Source organism: Stegodyphus dumicola, chromosome 4, assembly GCF_044657685.1.
Source record: "Stegodyphus dumicola isolate Sdum_Otavi_A_Nest chromosome 4, ASM4465768v1".
Taxonomy (NCBI): domain Eukaryota; kingdom Metazoa; phylum Arthropoda; class Arachnida; order Araneae; family Eresidae; genus Stegodyphus; species Stegodyphus dumicola.
In genome coordinates, this window is record NC_140771.1 from 2,916,318 (window position 1) to 2,922,317 (window position 6,000).

A 6,000-nucleotide genomic window follows, 5' to 3' on the forward strand; every position below is an offset into this window, starting at 1 on the left:
CAAATATGTAGCCTAAAACATTAATGAAAAAGCAGTTTTATAATTTAATTGCGTAAGCAATACTTTTATTATTTTGTGTTAATTAAAAAAATGTCAATTTTAAACAAGTTTTATTTTATTTGACTATAAAAAGGTTACGCATTTTTTCACATAAATGAAAAATAATTTCTTTATTTAATTTATTAATACAGTAAAAATAAATACAAGATTGTATGTTTAATGTTAGGACGAGAACGAGAATTAATTTCATTCTTTGAAGTTAGTTTAAATAGAAATGCTTGTGCTTGGAAAAAAATTAATTTCATTATTTTTTTGTCTTACAGAGGCTGTTCGCACATTTTTTTGACGATTTTGGTAAGCGGTAATAAAAAAATCGTTTGCTGCGAAAGAAGTAATTGCAATTGCATTATGTTTTTAAAAGTCAAAATTATCGTCTGTGGATTGAAAGTTTTGTTTTTATTCAAAATGGCGAATTTAACAAAGCAGTGGTTCGAAGGCTGCATTTACGCTCTTTCCGAAGAGAAATATGCATACTCCGTTATCCAAAAACGATGTGAGAGTCACGGTTTTGTGATATCTAAAGCGTCGATAGGTAATATCATCAACAAGAAAGGGAAAAAACGTCAAATTGGAGCCTGAGCCTCAAGTGGGACAAAAATTCCAACCAAGCATCCAAGGAAAAAACGGACATCTTCGACTGTTGCAAGGGTACGTTGTTTAATGTTAAAAGAAAATCCCCCTAGTCAAAGGACAGTTGCAAAATCATTAAAATGTTCGGTGTCCACTGTAAGCAAAATGATAAACGTTGATTTAAATCTTAAGAAAGGCAAAAAACGCAATGTGCATCTTCTTCCAAAGCATATCGCTCAACGCAGGACACGCTGCATAATTCTATATGAGAAACACTTATCTAAAGAAAAATGGAAAACAATTGTCACAATAGTTGAAGCATGGCTGTATTTAAATGATTGTAACAAAAAAAGAGCCATTATCATAAAAGCGGAGAAAAAAAATTAAGTACATGGTTCAAAGAATCGAAAGAAAGTTTTTCTAAGGGATCCATGATTGTTGCTGGTTTTTCTTATAATGGCAAATTAAAAATAAAGAGAGTGCAAAAAAATGTCAAGATTAACTCCAAATACTATCAGGAACATATTTTATCGCTAATTTTTCTGAATGAAATACCATCGCTTTATCCACAGTGCCATCAATCTGTGAGACTCCATCAGGACAAAGCTAGCAGTCACACATGAAAATCCACTGTAAATTTCCTAAAAGAAATGAAACAAAAAAAAAAAAAAAAAAAAAAAAAAAAAACTGGTATCAAGGACATACCCTTCACTGATATCCCTACTAAATCTCTCAATGTACCTGTGGATTTTTGTACTTTCGGACTATTAAAAACTGCATTATCCAAACGTTGTCCCAAAACCCTAACAGGACTCTGGAAAGCTGTTCGGGAGGAATGGGATAGAATATCTCTTCTACCACTTCAAAAGGCATTATTATCCTGGAAATTGCGGTGTCGAAAGATAGTTCAGAATAAGGGATGTCAAATAGAACATTTAAAACACAAGAATTTTATGCAATTTAGTTTTGTGAATACAATATACATCGTCTAAAAAATGTGTGAACAGCCTCTGTAGAATTTTTATTTTGCATTTTATTTTACGGAAATACTTTTTTTAACTATATAATCTTTATGAAAATAATAAAATTCCCTCCCTCGTTTTTTTATAATAACAAAAGAGGAAAAATACATTATTCTTAGCAATTATAAATTTATAAAAATATATATCTAAAGAGAAAAACCAAATGGAGTTATTTATATTTTGAAGCATTTGTTTCTTCTTTGAGATTAGGTTATTTATCGCAGTTAATACACAGTGGCTGGCTTAAGAGCAATGCTTTCGGGAAAAGCCAATAGAAATTGAGTGCATTCATGGCACGAAAATATCCTCGTATTCCAGTAAGATATAAACAGAAAACTGAATGCATCATAACAAATAACACGACCACCCACGGTATAGCCAATAACCGCCCATGCAAATAACAGGGTATAGTCGTTAGGGGAGCTTACTGCGGTTCGAATCCCGAAGAAGGCATGGATGTTTGTAAATGTATATTGTTCTTATGGTATGGGAGCATTCTACATATACGGCGAGTCGTAAGTTCTCTAGAGATGTTGGTAGTTGAAGAAGAAGTGTGGGAGACTCGGAACCGTCCCCCTGGGTGCTCTCCATCAGAATTGGGGGGGGGCGGAATGAACGAATTCATACTGTCATCTGAATGGTTCTCAAGCGCGACGACAGGCCCAATGTCGCAGTCCTAGCCATGATGAATCTCGTGAGCTTGTTCTGATGTTACTGTCAGACAAGTGATATAGTCACAACACAAATAACAACGGTTGCTAATGTGTAACCGGCTATTTACGCACTTGTTTAAGATTACATAACCAAAAGTTGCAAACTTCATATTTGAATTAATTTGGATGTGCAAATATGGTTTGATGATAGAGAGAACGATATCTCTGTAATCCTTCTCTAATAACGGTGCAAAAAATATGATTCACAAACATTTTTCAGTCTGATGGGATAAGGCCAAAGGACGTCATATTCTTTGGCTTATGCTTGGAGAAGATCGTGATTCTAATGCTTAGAGAAGTTGCAGTTTTAATTCGAGAAGTTCCCCTGGAAAGAAAGCAGAAGGCCTAAACTAAGCAATAATTCAATATTAGAACGTTACGGCCGCAATCTTCAACTAAGCACATCTTAAAATAGCTTTTATAAATATTTAAATAATAAAGGCCCCCAGTACAAGTTAATAAACTTCAAATATTTGTAAATACCTGTAAAGTTAGGAGAATTTAAGCGTACTTTTCCGAAGCCATTGCCTTTGACATTTCATATTTTTAATATCTTAAGTTTTAACTGTCTTATAGTTAAATCCAACCTCATTAAAATAATACATTCAACTAATTTTTAATAAGGTACTTGAATGCAAACTTTTTTCCTGTTCTTTGATAAATGAATGCATTCTTTAATTTCTTCAACACAATTAATTTCATTTATTTGTTCCATGTTTAGCTATTTCGTTTAGAACGGCAACTTTATAATTAGATTTTTGAAATACGTATTTCTTTAAATTCAAAACTATTTTTAACATGCATCCATAAAAGCGATGTTATTTAAAGAATTTTCAAATGATTCAAGATACAGTGTCTCACAAAAGTGATGGGACACTTGTGCTTTACAAAAGGAAACTGTAATAAAATAAATTAAAAAAACATGTAAAAATTGTTTGTGGGTGTGTTTCATACTTAAATTTAGTAACAATTATTACATAACATACATTTTCTCAAAATATTAAAATAATAATTTAATAAAAATACAATTGTTTAGAACAGAGCAAAAAATGGCTCACATAAGTGATGGGACACCATTAGATACTACTACGTACTACAATAAAAATATTTTTTTGGGTTTTTATTTTTACTCAAAAGCAATTAGCAATAATTTATAAAATCGTCTGCAGTCTTTCTCTCCAGTTTGTTTTGGAATTTTTGTGTTTTTTAGCTCTGTGCAGCCATGAATGCTAAACGAAAAGAAACTTTGCCTGAAATTCGAAAATTAGTTATTTGCATATTGAACGTGAAAAATCTATTAGAGAAACTACTGAAACAGTTAACTTCAGTCATTCAACAGTTTTCAATATCATTAAACGATATAAAAAGAATCATATGATTCAGGATAAAAGAAGACCTGGCCGACCATCAAAGCTATCCAATGGAATAAAGCGAATTATCGTTCGAAATATTTAAAAAAAATCCAAGAATGAGTGCTCCTAAAATTGCTGCTGATTTAAAAGCATTATATGGAGGAATTGTTAATTCTGAGACTATTAGAAGAGTAATTCGATCTACTGGATATCACGGTAGAGCAGACAGGAAAAAATTCTTCATAAGTGAAAGAATAGAAAACTCATTGGCTTTCGCAAAATCCAACATAAATAAGAACTCTGATTACTGGAATGAAGTTATATTTGCTGATGAGAGTAAATTTAATATATTTGGTTCTGACGGTAGAATCTTGGTGTAGAGAAAACCCAGGAAAGAATTTCACAAACAGAACTTGCTGCCAACAGTAAAACATGGTGGAGGAGGAGTTATGATATGGGGGTGTACGTCGTCCGCTGGAGTTGGTAATCTTGTTTTTATTGACAGTATAATGGATCAGTACAATGGTCTAAAAAATGTGTGTATATTGACATTTTAAATCAAAATTTGAAATCTTCAGGACAAAAATTGAAGTAGATTCTTTAAGAAGTAAAATTTTTGGATAAATATTTGATGGAAAAGTAAGTGTCCCATCACTTACGTGAGCCATTTTTTGCTCTTCTAAACAATTGTATTTTTATTAAATTACTATTTTAATATTTTGAGAAAATGTATGTTATGTAATAATTGTTACTAAATTTAAGTATGAAACACACCCACAAAAAATTTTTACATGTTTTTTTAATTTATTTTACTACAGTTTCCTTTCGTAAAGCACAAGTGTCCCATCACTTTTGTGAGACACTGTAAATACTTCTCTCTAATTAAATTTTTAAATTCCAGCAGTGATTTTAATTGTAATTGTTTTCTTTGAATTCGGCTATTCTTAATATTCGCGAAAGGAATAATAAAAACAATGAATCAACGCTTTTGAAAAAGAATTGATCAAAAATTAAATCAAAACAGCAAATGAAATACGGAGATAAGACTCTGAACCAACACTTCTATTTTTAGATATGCTATCTGATTTAAATAAGAAAATACAGAAATGTTCTGCAAAAATGACTGTTATTTTGTATTCGGTTTATTTATTTGGCAGGCGTTTTTATAGTGAATATTTAAAAATAAATAAATAAATATGCTTGTTTCTATATATAATTAAGATAATTTAATGCACAAGAATTTAAGCTAAATGAAACGATCAAGTATGAAATAAAATTTGTTTACTCTGGAACAATTTTTTATGACAAATAATTTTTTATATAATAAATAGCGCACATTTCGTTATTTGGTGATACTGATATTTTAATTAAAATATTTTTATTTAATTTTTAAAAGCTATAGCCATCCAACACACACAAATGTGTATGTGTATTTCTTCTAAATTTTGGTATTCACTTTTGCTTTTGAATTTTAAAATTCGGTGATTATATCAATGTAAAGTCAGCTTTTAATTAAAAAAATTTGCGCCTTCATTTATTAGTTCAAGATATATGCAAGAAAACATTTTTGTTGCCACATTTTACATCAGAAACTTTAGTTTATTCGATAATGGAAACTAAGTATAGGAAATTAAAACTCACTTGGAACTTTTGAAGACGAAACCGCACTGTATTCTCTTTCTTTTACTTACTAATTTCAGATAACGTTAACATGAGCTGCGTGGGTAACAAAAGAATCTTCAAAACACAGCATTTCTTTCACATCAGGTCCTTGACCGCAGTTTTGAGAAGAAATATTTTTATTTAATTTCACCCGCAAAAGTTGATAGAAGCTCCACTGAGAGTACACTTTTCACTTATTTTCGGCGATATTGAGTCTTAAATCATTTTTCGGGACAGACATTTCACACTAGAAAGCGAATAACGGATTGGTAACTGACCGTAAGGCAAGTGTCCAGTTAAGTGTAAGAACCAGATCGGGACGATGCGTGCTCGTCAACAAGTGCAAGTTATCGTGGGAAGCAAGATTCAACAAGTTCTTCGTGCCACGGAAGGGTTGCCGTAATCAAAAACGGTTGCACTCGCCAAGAAAATCAGTATTTATTTGCTTACGGAAACTAAAACAAGCAAGCCCATGTTAATGCAGCTTATTTTACGGATCTAGTAGGAAATGGGACCTCCGGGGTAAAGCAAAAATGTCAAACTCGTTCAAGCGAATCATTGCATCGGAAAAACAATGATGGAGAGACTGTTTTTTGCAATACAAAGAATACATTTCTTTTA

At 31.5% G+C, this 6,000-nt stretch overlaps 1 protein-coding gene across 1 annotated transcript in view; it reads right to left on the reverse strand.

The window, feature by feature from the left end:
- LOC118201327 (uncharacterized) overlaps window positions 1–5,738 on the reverse strand; it is a 50,167-nt gene extending 44,429 nt beyond the window's left edge. Inside the window, exon 1 of the mRNA XM_035373419.2 lies at window positions 5,359–5,738. The gene's annotated coding sequence lies outside the window, so the exon portion shown is untranslated. The remainder of the gene's footprint in view (window positions 1–5,358) is intronic.
- Between the last annotated feature and the right edge of the window lie 262 nt (window positions 5,739–6,000).